Genomic DNA, 20649 nt, shown 5'->3' with positions numbered 1-20649 from the left:
TCACACAATTATACTCCATCACACGCACACTTTACCCAGCATGCACACATACACACACACACAGATGCTCTGTCTCATGAATGCACTCACACATAGAAGCCTTTGGGGTGAATTGCATTTGCAGGATTATATGTTTGGAAATAGAAAAAGTCTGACTCAAGACTGGGATACAGAACGACTCTAACCTCACAGCTCTCATGCGTTATCTGAACTCAGGTGTCACCTCCCTTTATAAAACATTACGTTACCTGGAGAATGTTACTAAAAAGAAGGTCTAGGATTTACAGATTAATGAACTGAAATCTGCAACCCATTTTAAAAGATGAAAGACTTAACAGGTTTCTTCAATGTATCATTTATGTTGCATGACACTATAATCTTTTACTATCTATTCTGTGTCTTACCATTCTACTCAACAGCGAGCTGATGAAGGAACAGCGCTCCAAAACCTAGTGCTTCCAAATAAACCTGTTGGACTATACCCTGGTGTTTGTGTCATTTTAAAACTTTGTTTCAAGTGAATACAGCCCGCACCTCCCACTGTTGCCAGTAAACCATGCAATGCCAATGAAACAATAAAGCTGCAGTGCTAAAAAATTTACAATTTCGAACAAGACCATCTACTCATTCACTGTTCCTTCTGAGACACGACATTGGAAACTCGGTCCTGGTGGCTGAAAGAAATGAGAAGCTGTTGGATCTCCCAGCTTTCAATGAGAGTTTAAGCCTGACGGTAAGTTCAGGTAACCTTTACTGCGACCCAACTTTGTTGCAGCTTCAGATCTCCACGTCACAAGGCGTACAAATAGTAGCTTTTCTTAAAAAAACGCACCTGAAGCTCAAAGTGCACACACTGACGCCCACTCCTCCCACCACACTTTCTTTATTATTGGTCAGTTGAGTTGTCGATTTGTAACTGGATCCTTCGTACAGCCGGGTAAAGCATGCAGCTGGGACGACTGAGTGAATCCTTTCCGGCAACGGTAATTTCCATCACTGAAAAGGACATGAGTGAATCAGATGGGTTTTTGCCCTCTGAAAATGGTTTCATCCTTAGATTCTGAAGTCCAGATTACTGACCGAATCCCAATTCTGCCATCTGCCGCGACGGGATTCGAACCTGAGAGTCCCCAGAGCTGGGTTGTTCGCGGCGCTCGGCCATCGGTCCTTCCATCCCCCCTGCGATGGCACGTGAATGCGCTGGTGCCTCCGCAGGTGGGAGGAGCAGGTGAAGCCCTTCCGGCACTGACAGCAGGTGAACGGCCTCTCTCCGGTGTGGACCCACTGGTGGGTCAACAGTGCAGCTGACTGAGTGAACCCCCTTCCGTACATGGGGCACGTGAATGGCTTCTCTCACTTGTGGACCCACTCGTGCGTCTCCAGATGGCTGATCCGACTGAAGCCCTTCCTGCACACCGAGCAGGTGAATGGCCACTCCCCGCTGTGAATACGTCTGTGGGTTTCCAACACGGATGGGGAAGGGAATCCTTTCCCTCAGTCCCCACATTTCCACAGTTTCCCCATTGGGGGAGCTTTCCTTGTGTTGGTCTGGGTTTGAAATTACAATCAGAACGGGGACATAGTCTATCCCCACCGTCAGGGATGAGACTTTGATTCCCCCAAGCTGAGTAAATGGTGTGAAGCACTTTTCACAGTCAGCGCACTGAATCTCCCTCACTCGGTGTCTCAGTATTCTTCCTGCCACACCAGTGTCCAAAATCTCTCAAGCAAACAAAAGCAACCATGTCTTCTTGATGGGAATGGCTGCTGATATTCAAGTCCCAATGAATCAAGTGGCTCTGTCAGAAGTTGATGTATCATTTGTTTTCAGATTTCTTTTGGCACGTCTTCCTGCAAAAAAAAGTCACAAAATAAGTGATCATTGTCAGTACACTGAAACGAACATAACATAGGTGGCACTTCCTGTAGTTTGCCAGATGCCTGCTGATCACATAATACCCAGCACATAGAAACCTGAAATCCCTCATGCAGCCAGATAGGCTCAGGTGTGTTTAGAGGAAAACTTCATTCAAATCTAATCTTAAACTAAATACGTGTACATATATATATCAATATGCCAATCCTTTCAATGCGGCTCAGTTCCATGAGAAACTACACTTTTAATTAGATTAGATTACTTACAGTGTGGAAACAGGCCCTTCGGCCCAACAAGTCCACACCGCCCCGCCGAAGCGTAACCCACCCATACCCCCACATCTACATTTACATTTACCCCTTCACCTAACACTACGGGCAATTTAGCATGGCCAATTCACCTAACCTGCACATCTTTGGACTGTGGGAGAAAACCAGAGCACCCGGAGGAAACCCACGCAGATACGGGGAGAACGTGCAAACTCCACACAGTCCCGGGTCTCAGGCGCTGTGAGGCAACAGTGCTAACCACTGTGCCACCGTGCCGTCCACAATTGTGAACATGAGGAAAAAAGCAATCATTTTCCAGGGTGCAAACTGCATATGTGACAAACTGAGGGAATACACAAGGAAAATACCTAAAAGGGAGATAGAAAGTATTTGAGCACCTTTGCAGAATCTGCTCCATCTCTGGATTCACTCCAGTTGCTACAAGTAAACCTCCCTGGGGGTCAGGCAGCCCTGCATCGGGAAGCACTGGGATGGTCAACTACGACCAGTTTACATGGAGAACACATCTCCACATTAAACAGCCTCGAGACAAACTTCCCTTCCTTCCACTTAAAGTTCAAGACCCCTCAAAGCGAAATTCCCCAGGTAAGTTTGGAAGAATTTCTTCCAGGTGTTCACGAATCATTTCTATGAGCACTTTGTTAAAGTTTGAATATTGCGAGTTTTGAAAATTTGTGATTCTGAGCGATATCACAGTTCGAGAAACAGAATGTGGGAATTTAGACAGAGTTTATTTTTGCACATCGACGATATGTCTGCACAACAGCATATGACACGACAGCAGAGAAGATCTCCTGACGTCATTCTCAAACGTGCCTGCCACACGCCAGAGGAAAAGCTGAATACTTCTCTATAAAAACTGCCGAGCAATGCAGGAGAATGGCAGAACGGGTGTGTGTTGAGACGGTAACCCAAAAGAGAATTCATTCTCTCCTATTCATCCAACGTCGTCTTTAGCAGCTTTCCCGTATAACGGCGCTCTGTTCTGCACCTTGCCTTCTCATCTGCTTCCCAAAAAAAGCTTCGACATAAATATTTCACAATGATATACTGGCCCAATGTGCACAGTTGAGGTGACAACCTCTGAGTGGTCTCCTGTTCACTGTATCCTATGTTAAGGAGGGCAATGCTTGTCACTGGCCACTCAGGTGTCAGAGAAAAGTTTCGAAACAGTGGAGGGAGCCCGGTTCCTGGGAACGGGGCGAACAGCAGCAGGGGGACAGAATGAAAAGCAGCTGTTCTGGAAACTCTTTGTCACTTGCAATTCTTAAAGCAATGTCAAATGTATTTCACACTAAGCAAGTGTCAGCTGGCTCAAGAGGTGTGTGGCGGAGGCGGAAAGAACCGCTGTTTCGCTTGTTGGTCGAGGGGTATAATTCTCAAGTAGAGTCTTTAACTGTGCCGACTTGTGCGCGGTCCTGGATTCACATCCCAGACGAGGCTGCGTCTCTTAACTTGATTTGGGCAAAAAGGCCCCATTAATTTTCTCAAAAAGCACCTTCGTGAAACGAGGTTTGGCTGCCTGGAGTATGAATGAGGCAGAAAACAGGGAAGTAAAATGGTTGGCGATCGCGTTGAACAGGTTGACGTGAGTGGTGTGGTATTTGAGGGATGTCAGCAATAAAGGTAGATTGAAAATTTGGGACAGCTCTCCTCGGAGAACCGAAGTTTTCCCAGTCAGTAGGGGCCTAGAAACAGGAAATACTGCTGTGAAAATGCTCCCATGCCTGAAAGGATCTATAGTGATTCGGCAGAGCTTTCAAGTCACGAGGACGAGCGAATGCAGTAGGCGAGGTTGCGGCAAATGTGCAGGTAAAGTGCTGCTTCACCTGGAAGGTATGTACGAGCCTGGAAGGATATTCAGGAGGGAGCAGGTAAATTGTGCTGCTGAGTGAAATCACGATTCGTGCATGCCAAGCGCCGGACGAAAGGCTGAAGAGACCTGTGGAAAAGGACACTGCATTTGGGCACAAAGTGGCACAGCGGGAGCGTGCTGCGCCCATAACCCAGAGGTCGATGGATCGAAACCATCCTTTGCTATTGTTCAGTGCCTCCTTGAGCGACTTTCCTTTGTGATGGCACTCTGTTCAGCATTTTGCCTTTCAAACGATTTCCTCAGTGTCTGAATGCCCCGTATCATATCGATACTGTCGCGAAACTCACACTGTTCAAGTAACGTGCTTTTGGAGGTCTGAGTGGTCTTCTCCTGTTCTTCGTCGGTTTCCTATGAACTGAATCGCAAAACCACTTCTTTGAGATGCCAATGAGCTGATAAAATTGAAACGCATACCTTGTGGTTTCGTGCCTTCCCTGCAGGAGTTCGCCAAGTCCGTTCCGACGTGAATGACAAGACGATCCGCATGTCAGAAACCGCATCCCGGGGACAGAATGACAAGCAGATGTTCTGGAAACTCTTTGCTGCTTGCAATTCTTGGAGCAAAGTGGAATGTATTTCACACTGAGCAAGTTTCAGCTGGCTCAGAGTCTCCAGTGTACATTGCTCTCTTTCCCGCCAGCTCAGAGAGAGAACAATAGGAGGGACAAATGAGTGAATAACGATCTGTGTGGGAGGGTGAATAACTGTTAATGGAGACCGTTAGTGGCTAACAATAAGTAGTGTGCCGTCGTAGACTATGTGATAACAAGGGCTCGTATGTGTGTGGTAGGGGTCAAGGACATGGGGGATTTCTGGCCCTAAAGTCATGAAACTCGATCTTGAAGACCGGAGGGCTGTGGAATATGAGGCGTTGTTCTTCCACCTGGAGCTGCGCTTTGCTGGAACACTGCTGCAAGCCTGAGGCAGAGATGTTGGCCAGAGAACAGTCAGTGTGTCCTGATCTCGTGTGAAACCTCTTCTCTCAGATGGCAATGAACCGGTGAAGTTGAAACACATGACTTGCTGTTTTAGTCCATTTCCTGCAGGAAAGAAACCAACAGCCATGTAATAAAAGACTTTCTGCAGGATTGCTGTGTCAAGACCAATTCTGAACACCAAGCAGGCTGCACAAAAATGCACTCATATCAATTTACCTGAGGGAAGAGTCTCCAGTGTCCATTTCTCTCTGTCCCGACAGCACATCATCTTTCTGTCTCTCCGTTAACAAGACCTTTGGAGAAAGTTCAAAGTTGCCCATTTCCTCCGCATGATCGTAACTGACTTATCCTGCCTCACGTAACAGTGTGAGAGAGCAGAAGAGTGAATGGGCTCTGCCTTCCACCAGCACAGCTTGTAAGTAGAAACGAAATGGTTCAATTATCCACCAGTGGAGAGAGCCCGGTCACTGGGGACGGGACAAACAGCAGCGTCCTGGGAGCAGGGAGACAGATTGAGAAGCGGATGGTCTTGAAACTCTTCACTGCTTGCGTTTCTGAGAGCAATGTACAATGTATTTCGTACTGAGCAAGTCTCAGCTGCTTCAGGAGGTGGCTGCACCCATGGCTAGTGGCTCGTTAGTCTGGGATATGATTCTAGCTTTGGGTCTTCCAGCATATGCAGCCGTGTGAGAGTTCCCAGGTTTCAATCCCAGGCGAACCATCATTCCTTAAACTGGTTTTCGCAGAAATGCCTGATGGCACAGTGGTGAGCACTGCTACTTCACTGTGCCAGAGACCCCGGTTCAATTCCCGCCTCAGGCGACTCTCTGTGTGGAGTTTGTTCCGGTTTGCTCCCACGCTCAAAAGATACGCGGATCCGGTGAATTGGCTATGCTAAAATAGTGTTGCATAGGGGTATGGGTGGGCCGCGCTTCGGCGGGACGCTGTGGACTTGTTGGCCCGAAGGACCTGTTTCCACACTGTAAGTGATCTAATCTAAAAACCCGCTTCGTTAAATAAGATCGGACTGCCTGAATTAGGGACGGCGCAAACCTGCAAACACACTGAACACGGCGAAAGTGAGAACAAGTATTGCAGACTTTTCGCCCGCGCAATCCGAGTCTGAATGAATCCTCCACCTGTATTACGCTCAATTCTGAGGGTGATACTTCAGGAAGCGGGGAAGTGAAGTGATTGCAGACGGCGCTGAACAGGTTAACGTGAATGGTACCGTCCTGAGGAATGTCAGCAATGAAGGGAGACTGGAAAGTTTGGGGCAGCTCTCTTTGGTGAACAGAGGGCTGAAAGCTGGTCTGATTGAAGTTTTCCACGTTATGAGGGTTTTAGACAGAGGAAACAATGCAGTGAAAATGCTCCCATGCCTGAAAATATCGCGAAAAATTTGGCAGAGTTTTCAAGTCATCAGGAAAATAAGTAAAAGTGACATTAGGAAGACCGTTTTCGCACAGGGAGTGGGGTCAGTAAGTCGCTGTCTGACAGTGACAAAGAGGCAGATTCAATGGACACAAAAGGGAATTCGGTGGGTATGTTCAATGTAACAATGTGCAGATTTACAGGGAGAAGGCGACAGAATGAGACACTTGTTTACATATTGTGTTGAGCCAGCAGAGCTAAGGTGGGCTGCATGGCCTCAGACTGCGCTGTCACACATTTTGTGATTCTGAGTGAAATCGGAGTTGGACCAACAGAACGTAGGAAATTTGACAACGGATATATTCTGCCCAACAGGATACTCCATCACAGCAATGAAGGTGTTTTGACATCATTCTCGAAGGTACATGACACAAAGCAGATTCAAAACTGAGTATTTCTTTGAATCACTGAGTAATTTCTTTACAGTTATTCAGTTGAGGTGAGCGGAGTTGCGCATTGGGAGCCACTCCAGTTGATAGGTCGAAGCCGTTTTCTCCTGTGTGATAGTCCCCCCAGCACTCCAATTTGCTGTGCTTCCAGTCAGTCGATGCAGATCACTATCCTATACTGATACAAAGGCCACGACGACCCAGCTGTGGTGTCAAGCTTGTGAAGGTCTGAGTGCTCTTCTCCTGTTCTCTGTCTGGCTGCTATGATCCGAATCATCAAACCTCTCTTCTCCGAAATAGGAATAAACTGGTGAAGGTGAAACACATCAGTTGCGGTGTGATCCATGTGCAGGAGGCTCTGCAGTAATTCCTCACGCTGTTTCACACAGCAGCATCCTCTCGGTGAATTACGCTGGGAAAACAAAACGATTGAACCAAATCAGTGTCCGCCATTGGATTTGACTGACACCGTTTATAAAATTCAGGCTCACCGTTAATGTGGAGAGGGGCCGTCAGACTGTAGTTTCCGCTCCTTCTGTTGAATAAAGATAATTTTAAATGTGGGTAAAAACAATGACTGCAAATGCTGAAAACCAAATACTGGATTAGAGGTGCTGGAAGAGCACAGCAGTTCAGGCAGCATCCAACGAGCAGCGAAATCGACGTTTCGGGCAAAAGCCCTTCATCGCTTTTGCCCGAAACGTTGATTTCGCTGCTCGTTGGATGCTGCCTGAACTGCTGTGCTCTTCCAGCACCACTAATCCAGTATATAATTTTAAATGTGTACAGTGAGAGGAAAGGATTTGCTGTTGGTGGGAAACAATTCTATCTGAACTCGGTGTCACTCTAATATGACAGAAGGAGCTGGGACCTCCTGATAGATTGAAACACAAAGCTGGTAATCTCTAGATTATGTTGTAAAAATATCACACCACGCTATCACCAACTAAATGAAGCGGCTGTGTGTTTAAATACCGTGATGAACAGTCTGTGTTTTACTTCTCACATTGCGGGGAGCTGAGCATTGACCCAAACAATGGGCACACCACCTCCCTGACACAGTGTTCACAAATCAAAGCTTCACGTGTGATCGAAAGTTTCCGTAAAGAAGATTTGGCTTAACAGAGAAAGGGAATGAACGTGCTCCTTTCTTGATTTGAAATGTCAGAAGTTGACATCAGTGAGCCTGACGTGATTTGAACATGCAACATTTTAATCTGGAGTCAGACGCGCTACCGTTGCGCCACAAACTCAGGGGTAATCTGCACCCTTGATTCATGCTTAAGGGAAGTGATCGCACGACAATGATTTTCCGTTTTGAGTAACAACGGAGATCAACAGTTCATGTCTGGTCTGTCTCTCTCCCCTCTCTTTCTGTCTCTCCAAACAATTTCCAACTCTCTCTCAATAAAAATCTGAAAGAATTGTAGATGCTGTATATCAGAAACAAAAAACAGGAGTTGCCGGTGACCCTTCCACAGAACAGATGGTGATTGGGAAAATGTCGGTTTATATGCAGGAGATATTGAGGGAGGAAGGGAAGATCAGGACAGAGCCCAAAGCGAAGGAAGAACTGTTGGACAGAAAAAGGAGTTGATAACGATCTGCGTGGGAGGGTGAATAACTGTTAATGGACACTGTTCGTGGTTAAGTAGTGTGAGATGACAGACTATCTGATAACAAGGCTTGGCGTGTGTGGTCGGGACGAGGATACTATGGAGTTCAGGCCCTAGAATTATTGAATTAAATATTGGAACCGGAGGGATGTATGGTCCCCAAGTGTAATATTCGGTGCTCTTCGTTTTGCTGGTGCTGAGCTTCGCTGGGACAATACAGCAAACCTGAGACAGAGATGTTGGCCAGAGAACAGGGTGGGGTGTGGAATTGGCAGGCAACTGGAAGCTCAGGGTCTTTTTTGCAGGCAGAATGTAGATGTTCTGTGCAGCAGTCACCCAGTTTATGCTTCGTTTTCCTCAATGTAAATGAGCCCATATTGTGAGCAGCAAATGCAGTAGACAGTGTTGTGGATAGTGCAGGTAAAGTGCCACTTCACCTGGAAGGTAAGTTTGGCCCCTTGGGTAGGGAGAAGGGAATAGATAAATGGGCTGGTGTCGAACATTCGGCAGTTGCAGGGGAAAGTGCAACTCAACCTGCAAGTTTACTTTGAGAAAATCCTGATCTTGAACTCTCAAGTCTCTTTGCAATTCGGATTTCTGCATTTTCTCCCCAGAATCCTTCTGTTCCAACAGTGACTATGTATGTCAGGGCAGCACCAGTGATTTCCTGACATATGAATTGTATTTGGGAATACCAAGGAATGTCAGGAACTGCGAGTATCTCAGGAGCAATCGTTATTCCTGGGGGAGGCAGAGAGGAATGTGGTGTGGTCCTGTAAACTCCAGAACTTTGATAACTTCCTGAGTCAGCAATAACTCTTTCTGGACCAAGAAACGAAAGGGCCAATGAGAAACTGCTACAAGGGAGTTAACAAATAACATACATTAACTGTCGCTGGGCAGGAGGAGGCAAAACAATGAGCTGTTTCTTTGGACAGATGACATAATGGTGTTTAATAACTGTGTGACAGAAGGACAATTAATTCTGCGTGTGGAAGGAAGGCCTTGGCTAAAGGGGTTAATTGCAGGACAGGCTGTTTCAAGCAGGTGGAAAAACCTCAAGGATAAGAAGGTAAGCTACAGACCTGAGGTCTCCAGAAGTCTGGGGAGGTGGTGTCAAAATCTAAAGCCCAGCACACTCACGCAGCACTACTCAGCTTTTGGGCTCTCAGCAGCTGGATTGTGCATCAGTTTAATGTAGGTCCTATATCTCTGATTACATCGGTACACAAGGCAATGAAGAAAGGTTTCAGCACACTGGCCTTCATCAGTTCGGGAATTGAGTATAGATGTTGGCAAGTTATGTTGTAGTTATACAGGACGTTGATGAGGCTGCACCTGGAATATTGTGATCAGTTTTGGTCCCCTTGGTGTTCTGACTTCTGACTTCTTCTACTGTGTTGAACTTGATGGGATACTTTGTCCAACTCAACATGTTTAAACAGTATCTCTCAGAGGGATTCATTTGAAACTTTTGAGGAGGTGAGCTCAACAAGATTGAACTATTCAAAGTTACTTGGACTCTATTTTAAACTTACATCAGAACCAGTAGTCAGAGACACGAACAGCATGGAAACAGACCCTTCGGTTCAACGTGTTCATGCTGACCTGATATCCTAAATTAATCTACTCCCATTTGACAACACCTGACCCGTATACTCTGGCAGCTTATTTCATATATATACCACCTTCTGCATGATGAAGTTGGCCCTTTAGTATATTTCACCTCTCACCCTAAACCTATGCCCTCTCGTTCTGGACTCCCCCATCGCAGGGAAAAAACCTTGTCTATTACCCTGTCCATTCCCCTCATGATTTTGAAACCTCTATTAGGTCACTTCACTGCCTCCGATGCTCCAGTGAAAACAGCCCCAGCCGATTTAGCCTCTCCCTGTCGCTCAAACCCACCAACCCCCAGCAACATTCCCGTAAATCGTTTCTCACGGAGAAGTCAACGTTTCAGTCCTGAAGAAGGGCTAATACCCAAAACACTGACTACTCCACATCCTAGTGCTGCCTGGCTTGCTGTATTGTCCCAACCTCCTGCTTGCAGCTTCGGGTTGCAACATGTAGTGGCTCAGTGGTTACCACTGCAGCCTCACAGTGCCAGTGACCCAGATTTGATTCCAGCCTTGGGTGACTGTCTGTGAGGAGTTTGCACATTCTCCCAGTGTCTGCGTGGGTTTTCTCTGGATGAACCTGTTTTCTTCCATAAACCAAAGATGAGCATGTCATGCTTAATTGCCCATAGAGTTAGGTACATTCGTCAGAGGGAAATTGGTCTGGATGGGTTACCCTTCGGAGGGTCGGTGTGGTCTTGTGGGGACGAATGGCCTGTTTCCACACTGTAGCTAATCTCATCTGCACTACTTTTGTATCTAACGAATGCCAGAGTAGACTCGAGGGCCCATTGGCCTGACTTCAGCTTTGATGGTCTGGCGGTCTTAGGTTTCTCTGGATTATTTCATTGGCAATGTGCTATCCCTGGCTCAATGAGCAGCAGTGTCCACTGAAAGCAAAGCTCATATGTTGGTTGAACTCCTGCAGTGTGGAAACAGGTCCTTCAGCCCAACATATCTGCACTGATCTTCCGAAGAGTAACCCACTCAGATCCATTTTCCTACCCTGCAAAAAGTGCACACAGACCCCAAGGGTGGAATTATTCCTGGTTTCCTGGTGCCATGAGGCAGCAGTGCTAACCCTGAGCTACCATGGGGTTGTAGTTGTGGGGTGTAGGGGAGGCAATTGCAGTCCAGCAGAAAACAAAAACAGCCCTCCTACTCTCCCACTGCTCCCACTATCAGAACTGGCAGGAGGTTCAGTCCTGGGGGGGTGACCGAAGGCAGCGTCACTGGTGGGATCTGATTGCTGGGAGCGCTGGTGCTTCCGCAAGTGGCAGGGAAACATGAACCTCTTCCCACACTCGGGCCAGCTGAAAGGCCTCTCCCGGTGTGGACACACTGTTATTTCAGCAGGGCGGAGGAATTGCTGAAGGCCTTCCTGCACTTAGGGCAACTGAACGAATACACTCAGGACAGCAGAATGGCCTCCCCCTCCCCCACCCGGGTGGACCAGCTGGTGCTTCAGCAGTGTGGAGGACCCGGTAAAGCACTTCCCACACTCGGGCAGGAGAACGGCTTCTCCCTGGGGTGAACGGACTGGTACCTCAGCAGGGCTGAGGAATTGCTGAAGGCCTTCCAGCACTTGGGCAACTTAACGACATCTTCCCCCATGTGGACCCACCAATGGGCCAGCAGGTCGGAGGAAAGAGCAAAGCCCTTCCTGCACTCGGGGCAGAAGAACGGCCTCACCTCTGTGTGGACCCACTGGTGTCTCAGCAGGTGGGAAAAACTGCTGAAGGCCATCTCGCACTTGGGGCTGGAGAACAGTCTTCCCCGGTGTGGACCAACTGGTGTGTCAGCAGGGCAGAGGAATCACTGAAGGCCTTCCCTCACTCAGGGCAGCAGAAGGGCCTCTTCCCCTCTGTGGGCCCATTGGTGCTTCAGAACCCTTTCAAATTTCACAATATCCTTCTGATAGGAGGGAGACCAGAATTGCACACAATATTCCAAAAGTGGTCGAACCAATGTCCTGTATAGCCACAACATAACTTCCCAACTCCAATACTCAGTTAGAGGATTGGGAAAGCTTTCAAAACCCACAAAAAACAAATAGGAAACAATGGAGGGACAAACCGAAGTTGTGAGAGTCAGCTTGGCAGTATCAATGAGAAATCGACAGAATGGGTTAATTGGATACCCGTTCTCCTTAAATACACTTTTTTATGTATTTCTCTTGTGCTCTTCGTAGTTTCTCTGTGCTGCAGTGTGTAGTGGCTCGTTGAAATAATGTCCTGATGCAGCTTCGTTTGTGGGTGTTGGGATGATTGCTTCTGTGGTTAGGTATTTGGTTTGTGTATGTTGTTTTCCTGTAGATGCTAGTTTGAAGTTCCCCATTGACTGTTCGCTCTACTGTGACATCTAGGAATGGCACTTTGTTGTTGTTCTCCTTCTCTTCAAACCAGGATCCCCCCTCAGGCCATAGTCTCACTTCTTGAAACACCAATATACAGACTAGTCAAAGACCTCCCCTGAAGACTAAAACACCAAGTCAAAGATTCACGCCACTCCATTGACTCCATCCAAGATTTCCTGAACACCAAAGACACTGAGATGGAAGAGGATGGAATAATGTTGTCCTTTGACATAACAGCCCTGTTCACATCCACTAACATCAACGTGACCGAAGAAAACTGGAGACACTACTCGAAGAACCAAAGACACAAAACACAGCATCAACTTCATCAGCAAATATAACACTGTCAACCTCGTGGAACAACCAAACCGCCCCGTGGCCCAACATTTCAACTCCCCCTCCCACTCTGTCGAGGACATGGAGGTCCTGGGCCTCCTTCACCGCCGCTCCCTCACCACCAGACGCCTGGAGGAAGAACGCCTCATCTTCCGCCTCGGAACACTTCAACCCCAGGGCATCAATGTGGACTTCAACAGCTTCCTCATTTCCCCTTCCCCCACCTCATCCTAGTTTCAAACTTCCAGCTCAGCACTGTCTCCTTGACTTGTCCGACCTGCCTATCTTCTTTTCCACCTATCCACTCCACCCTCTCCTCCTTGACCTATCACCTTCATCTCCTCCCCCACTCACCCATTGTACTCTATGCCACTCTCTCCCCACCCCCACCCTCCTCTAGCTTATCTCTCCATGCTTCAGGCTCACTGCCTTTATTCCTGATGAAGGGCTTTTGCCCGAAACGTCGATTTCGCTGCTCGTTGGATGCAGTCTGAACTGCTGTGCTCTTCCAGCACCACTAATCCAGTATTTGGTTTTCAGCATCTGCAGTCATTGTTTTTACCTTGTTGATTTTAACCCTACTGCGAATCGCTTGCAAGGATGCCTGCCTTGAAGAAGTTTTCCTCCTCTCTCTACAAGAATCTCAGGGAGTCCCTCTCCCACTGCAACTCCCAGGTCATTTCCTCTGCTCTGAAGCTCTTCAACCACGTAGTGAAACAAACTCGGTACCACAGCCACATTTGCTTCCTCAGTGCATGCCTCCGTAACCAACTCATCCCACACGGACTCCAGACCACCTTTAAACCAGCAGAGTTCGGACCCGAACAGGACAAACAGTACAGACTACAGATTCAAAAACACCAGCAACAGTTCTCCTTCAGGTCCTCCGCTCCACACTTGCAGCAATGCGCCGTCACCTAACCTCTCTACAATCAACCCTGCCTCAGCTGAGGGCCACACTCTCTCAGAATTGCAAAGGACCCACTCTGTACTACATCCTCAGGAGAATTCATACTCTCAACAAACAGTATTTCAATTCCATCTCAAACATCAAAAACTGTAAGTACGACAAACTTTTATCCACCCACCTCCATAACCAGCGCTCCTCAAACATTCCAGAAGATTCCCCTGGCCTCAGAAACTCCATTAGCCATGCGGCTGACGCAGCAACCACCTCCACGCTGAGTGATGATGTCACTTCCGCCCCATCATGGCCACTCCCACAGCCACTTCCGGCCCTCACATCATCGCTGATGCCACACGCTCAGTGACTTCCCCTACTGCCATAATCACCACCACTTCCGCCTCCACCAGCGCCACTCACCTGCATTCTGCTGACACGCCCCCCACAGACCCCACTGTCACTATCCCCACCCCCCAGAACCCCGAGGGCAACATTACCCCAGCTCATGCCTCCACCCCCATGCCCCCCACCATCACACCCACTCCAGGTACTGGCTCCGACCCCACTCCCAGCTCCACACCCACACCAGATCCCAGGTCCCGGTCCTGCCGAGTTTTCACCATCCCTCCAGACCTCCCACTCACTGAGGACGAACGATCAGTCCTCAGCAAAGGACTCACCTTCATCCCCCTCCATCCACGCATCAATGAATTTAATACACGATGTGATATCGAACAATTCTTCCGTCGCCTCCGCCTCCGAGCTTACTTTCACAATCAGGACTCCCGCCCACCTTCCGAGGACCCCTTCGCCCACCTCCAACACACTGCATCCACCTGGACACCCCGCGCTGGCCTATTACCTGCCCTCGACTTCTTCATTTCCAACTGCCGCCGGGACATTAACCGCCTCAACCTGTCGAACACCCCTCCCCCACTCCAACCTCTCACCTTCACAACGCGCAGCCCTCCAATCCCTCTGCTCCAATCCCAACCTCACCATCAAGCCAGCGGATAAAGGGGGCGCAGTGGTAATCTGGCGCACTGACCTCTACACCGCTGAAGCCAAACGCCAACTCGAGGACACCTCTTCCTACTCCTCCCTCGACCATAACCCCACCCCCCATCACCAAACCATCATCTCCCAGACCATACAGAACCTCATCACCTCAGGAGATCTCCCACCCACAGCTTCCAACCTCATAGTCCGGGAACCCCGCACTGCCCGGTTCTACCTCCTTCCCAAGATCCACAAGCCTGACCACCCTGGCCGACCCATTGTCTCAGCATGCTCCTGCCCCACTGAACTCATCTCTACCTATCTTGACACTGTCCTATCCCCCCTAGTCCAGGAACTCCCCACATACGTTCGAGACACCACCCACGCCCTCCACCTCCTCCAAGATTTCCGTTTCCCCGGCCCCCAACGCCTTATCTTCACCATGGATATCCAATCCCTCTACACCTCCATTCGCCATGACCAGGGCCTCCAAGCCCTCCGTTTTGTCCTCTCCAGACGTCCCCAACAGTACCCTTCCACCGACACTCTCATTCGTTTGGCAGAACTGGTCCTCGCCCTTAATAATTTCTCCTCTGAATCCTCCCACTTCCTCCCGACCAAAGGCGTAGCCATGGGCACACGTATGGGCCCCAGCTATGCCTGTCTCTTTGTTGGCTATGTAGAACAGTTGATCTTCCGTAATTACACCGGCACCACTCCCACCTCTTCCTCCGCTACATTGATGACTGCATTGGCGCCACCTCGTGCTCCCGCGAGGAGCTTGAGCAATTCATCAACTTCACCAACACATTCCACCCTGACCTTAAATTTACCTGGACTATCTCTGACACCTCGCTCCCCTTCCTGGACCTCTCCATCTCCATTAGTGACGACCGACTCGACACTGACATTTTTTACAAACCCACTGACTGCCATAGCTACCTGGATTACACCTCTTCCCACCCTATCTCTTGCAAAAATGTGATCCCGTATTCCCAATTTCTCCGCCTCCGCCGTATCTGCTCCCAGGAGGACCAGTTCCACCATAGGACACACCAGATGGCCTCCTTCTTTAGAGACCGCAATTTCCCTTCCCACGTGGTTAAAGATGCCCTCCAACGCATCTCGTCCACATCCCGCACCTCCGCCCTCAGACCCCACCCCTCCAACCGTAACAAGGACAGAACGCCCCTGGTGCTCACCTTCCACCCTACAAACCTTCGCATCAACCAAATCATCCACCGACATTTCCGCCACCTCCAAAAAGACCCCACCACCAGGGATATATTTCCCTCCCCACCCCTTTCCACCTTCCGCAAAGACCGTTCCCTCCGTGACTACCTGGTCAGGTCCACACACCCCTACGACCCACCCTCCCATTCTGGCACTTTCCCCTGCCACCGCAGGAACTGTAAAACTTGTGCCCACACCTCCTCCCTCACCTCTATCCAAGGCCCTAAAGGAGCCTTCCACATCCATCAAAGCTTCACCTGCACATCCACCAATATCATTTATTGTATCCGTTGCTCCGGATGCGCTTTCCTCTACATTGGGGAGACTGGGCGCCTCCTAGCAGAGCGCTTTAGGGAACATCTCCGAGACACCCGCACCAATCAACCAAACCGCCCCGTGGCCCAACATTTCAACTCCCCCTCCTACTCTGCCGAGGTCATGGAGGTCCTGGGCCTCCTTCACCGCCGCTCCCTCACCACCAGACGCCTGGAGGAAGAACGCCTCATCTTCCGCCTTGGAACACTTCAACCCCAGGGCATCAATGTGGATTTCAACAGCTTCCTCATTTCCCCTCCCCCACCTCATCCTAGTTTCAAACTTCCAGCTCAGTTACTGTCTCATTGACTTGCACGTTCTGCCTATCTTCTTCTCCACCTATCCATTCCACCCTCTCCTCCTTGACTTATCACCTTCATCTCCTCCCCCACTCACCCGTTGTACTCTATGCTACTCTCTCCCCACCCCCACCCTCCTATAGCTAATCTCTCCATGCTTCAGGCTCACTGCCTTTATTCCTGATGAAGGGCTTTTGCCCGAAACGTCGATTTCGCTGCTCGTTGGATGCTGCCTGAACTGCTGTGCTCTTCCAGCACCACTAATCCAGCTCGTGGAACTGTGCCTTACCACCCATTTCGTATTCAGTAACAAGCCCTACAAACAAATCAACGAAACACCCATGAAACCACCAGTATCAGGATTCCTAGCAGAAGCAATAATGCAGAGACTCGAACAAACAGCCCTTCCAACGATCCAACCCAAACTTTGGGTCTGCTCCAGTGATGACACTTTTGTCATCACAAAATGAAACAAATTAGAGGAAACCTACAACACCATCAACAATCTCCTTCCTGGCATAAAATTCACAAAAGAGGAGAACAACAACAAAGTGCCATTTCTAGATGTCACAGTAGAGCGAACAGTCAATGGTAATTTCAAAACAGCGTAGACAGGAAAGCAACACACATGAACCAAGGACTTAACTACAGATGCAATCATACCTGCACATCCAAACAAATCTGCATCAGGACACTATTTCAACGAGCCACTGCACACTGCAGCAGGCAGGAACTACGTCGACCAATAAGCAACAATAGAACGCATTCAGAAAGGATAGACAGCTAATAGACCCCCTGAACATTGCTTCCCTGACCGGAGATCGAACCCGGGGCGCGGCAGTGAGAACGCCAAATCCTAACCACTAGACTATCAGGGAGACGTGGACACACGCAGTCAGCTCTACAAAAAATTACTTTTCTGCCCAGAAATCGAACCAGGGCCGTAGTAAGTGGAAGGTTTTCACCTGTGCGTCCACCAATGTCATTTCTTGTATCCATTGCTCCCGATGCGGCCTCCTCCACATTGGGGAGACTGGAGATTCCTCGCAGAGTAAAGTTGCAGTGCTTGAGGGAACATCTCCAGGACACCCGCACCAATCAACCCCATCACCCTGTGACCCAACATTTCAAACCCCCCTCCCACTCTGCCGAGGACATGCACGTCCGGGGCTTCCTCCATCGCCGTTCCCTCCCCACCCGATGCCTGGAGGAACAACACCTCATCTTCCGCCTCGGAACACTTCAACCCCAGGCCATCAATGCGGACTTCACCAGTTTCCTCATTCCCCCTCCCCCCCACCTTACCTCAGTTCCAACCTTCCAGCTCAGCGCTGTCCTCAGGACCTGTCCTACCTGCCCAAGCTCCCTTCCCACCTATCCGCTCCACCCACCTCTCTGACCTGTCACCTCCATCCCCACCCCCATTCACCTATTGTACTCTTTGCTACCTTCGGCCAAGCACCCTCCAATTTATCTCTCCACCCCTGGAAGCGTCCTGCCTCTATTCCTGATGAAGGGCTTTTGCCGGAAACATCGATTTTCCTGATCCTCGGAAGCTGTCTGACCTGCTGTACTTTTCCAGTACCACTCTGATCTAAACTCTGGTTTCCAGCATCTGCAGTCCACACTTTCGCCTACCCAATAAACCCAGTGTGCCGATTTCACGTCAACAAATTGACACAAGCAGACACAACGTCTGCAGAAACCCTAGCCACATTACTTTACATTAAAGACATCTGGGAAATGATGTCCAGACAACTCAACCCTCTCAGCATCATGGTGGCCCACAAACCGACCAACTCACTTAAACAGCGGCTAATGAACCTGAAATACATGATACAAACAACCAGCAAACGAATGTTATTTACAAAATACCATACAAGGAAATATATACATGAACTCTGCCTCACAGTTCTCTGTGGCAAGAAATGCTGGGATGAGATAAGGAAGATTTTTTCAGCCAAAACGAATCAGCACTGACTGGACAGCCATTTGAAATCAACGCTGTCTGCCCAGGATGTAAGACCCGAAGGGATGAACAGTTTTCTTATTTCCTGAAGATTTACAAAGGTGAGACTGGGTTTTTGTGTTAGTTTCCTTTCCATTCCCAGGAGCCGCAGTGGTTGGGGCGGTGAGTTGGGGAAAGTGAAATGTGCGCATGAGCAGCTTGTTTCAGCTCTTTCAGCTTCCCTTCTTCTGACAGCGCTGTGACTGACTCTAATGCTCCCAGGGACACTTACTGACGCGAGACAGTGAAAAGAGTCTCGTTCCAGCAGATCAGGAATTCAAACCGTATGCCGGCTTCAGGACAATGAGAAAGATTAATTGGGGTGTGTGAAGAAGCTGTAAGCTGCATTTCAAACAGGTAGGTGGAGTCAGATGCGTCATCCATTGCGCCCCTGGCACTGTGCGGACCTGACGCCGCCATGCTGCAGAGTTCTGACGTTAACACGGACAAGCGCAGCAATGGGAACATGCACAAAAAAAAACAGCCAAAGATAATCAACGTCACTGCTTCCCTTCCATCGTCCCAACTTTGTGAAGCAGTATCTTTCACTGGCAAATAAAACACATTAATCCTCAGGTGCCTGCTTCATTTCGATCACAATGCAAGCCCCTCACTGTTCTAGTCTCATTTCCAAACTCTTGGCTCATCGCTTCAAAAGCAGCTCTGTGGGTGTTTGTTTGTTCCACCCTGACAGGCAGTGGGCTACAGATTCCCGACCAGTCGCAATGTGAGTGAAATATTTCAACCCACTCCACTGATTTGAATCTTAAATAAGAAACTGTGGAGCAATCTGTTTTTCTTTTTGACGACATTTCTCAACTATAGTCGGCAGGGTTCACTCCTGCGTGGGGAAACCGCAATGGATCTCAAGTCCATCGCATTCACCACTCGGCCCACCAATACAGAACCACACTGACAGCTTCATTTCCCAGGTCTCTCTGCCTGTGGAGCTGAGAAAGAGTGAATTATTGCTGGGTTTGTTTGAATCCAATCACTTCACAGGTTTCGAAATGCTGATATATCTGCAAATGGCGATTCTGGTTGTTCCATCCGAAAGATGAAATGAACTTTCAGTTAAAAGCAAAAACAGAAATTGCAGGAGCAACTCAGCTGGTCAGGCACCATCGGTGGAAAGAGAATCAGAGACAATATTTCTGAAATCTGTTTTCTCCCACAAGTACTGCCACACCTGCTGAGTTTCTCCAGCAGTTCCTCTTTCTGTCTCGAATTCTCAGCATCCGCAGTCCTTTACGTTAGAAATTAAATCAATTCAGCCTCATGTTCAGGAATGAGAATCCTTTCAATTTCCCCCCCAAAAATGGCAGAGCTTTCAAGGCAAAAAAAGTAAGTGACATGAGGAAGAACATTTTCACGCAGGGAGTGGTTCAGATCCGCAAACCCCTGTCTGACCGTGACAAAGAGACAGATTCAAGAACACAAAGGGGAATTCGGTGGACATGTTCAAAGTAACAATGTGGAGATTTACAGGGAGAAGGCAAGAATAGAATAGAGATTCTCATTTCCTTGCTGTGTGGAACCAGCAGTGCTAAGGTGGGCCTCCAAATGCGCTGTGACACGTGTTGTGATTCAGAGTGAACTCACAGTTCGACCAACGCAAAGTGGGAATTTAGAAAAAGTTTATACTTGCACAATCTCCTCACGTCAGCGCAACAGCAAAATAGTTTAATTACCCGCCAGTGGAGAGATCCCTGTTCCTGGAGATGGGACAAACAGCTGGCTCAGGGATATCAGTCCACATTGCTCTGTTTGCCGCTAGTTCAGAGGGAGAATATTGGAGGGACAAAGGAGGGTGACTAACTGTTCATAGAGACTGTTCCTGTCTAACAATAAGTCGTGTGTAACAGCAGACGATGTGATAACAAGGCCTCGTGTGGGTTTGGTAGGGGTTAAGGGCATGGGGTTCGGGTCGAAACAATATTGAACTCGATGTTGAAGACTGGAGGGCTATAGGATCTCCAAGTCGAAAATGAGGCGTTGGTCTTCCATCTGGAGCTGAGCTTTGATGGAACACTGTTGTATGCCTGAGACAGAGATTTTGGCCAGGGAACAGGGTGGCGTGTTAAAGCGACAGGCAACCAGAGGCTCAAGGCCTTTTGTTGCGGGCAGAACCGAGATGTTCTGCGAAGCAGTCACCCAGTTT

General features: G+C 48.8%; 1 non-coding gene across 1 annotated transcript; it reads right to left on the bottom strand.

Annotated features, from left to right (window-relative positions):
* Window positions 1-17286: 17286 nt before the first annotated feature.
* On the bottom strand, window positions 17287-17358 carry trnae-cuc (transfer RNA glutamic acid (anticodon CUC)). The gene has a single exon. It is a non-coding gene; the product is annotated as a tRNA-Glu (tRNA).
* Between the last annotated feature and the right edge of the window lie 3291 nt (window positions 17359-20649).

Source organism: Chiloscyllium punctatum, chromosome 36 (genome assembly GCF_047496795.1).
Source record: "Chiloscyllium punctatum isolate Juve2018m chromosome 36, sChiPun1.3, whole genome shotgun sequence".
In the NCBI taxonomy this organism is placed as follows: Eukaryota; Metazoa; Chordata; class Chondrichthyes; order Orectolobiformes; family Hemiscylliidae; genus Chiloscyllium; species Chiloscyllium punctatum.
Note: the sequence above shows the minus strand (reverse complement) of the source record. Positions and strands in the feature narration are given on the sequence as shown.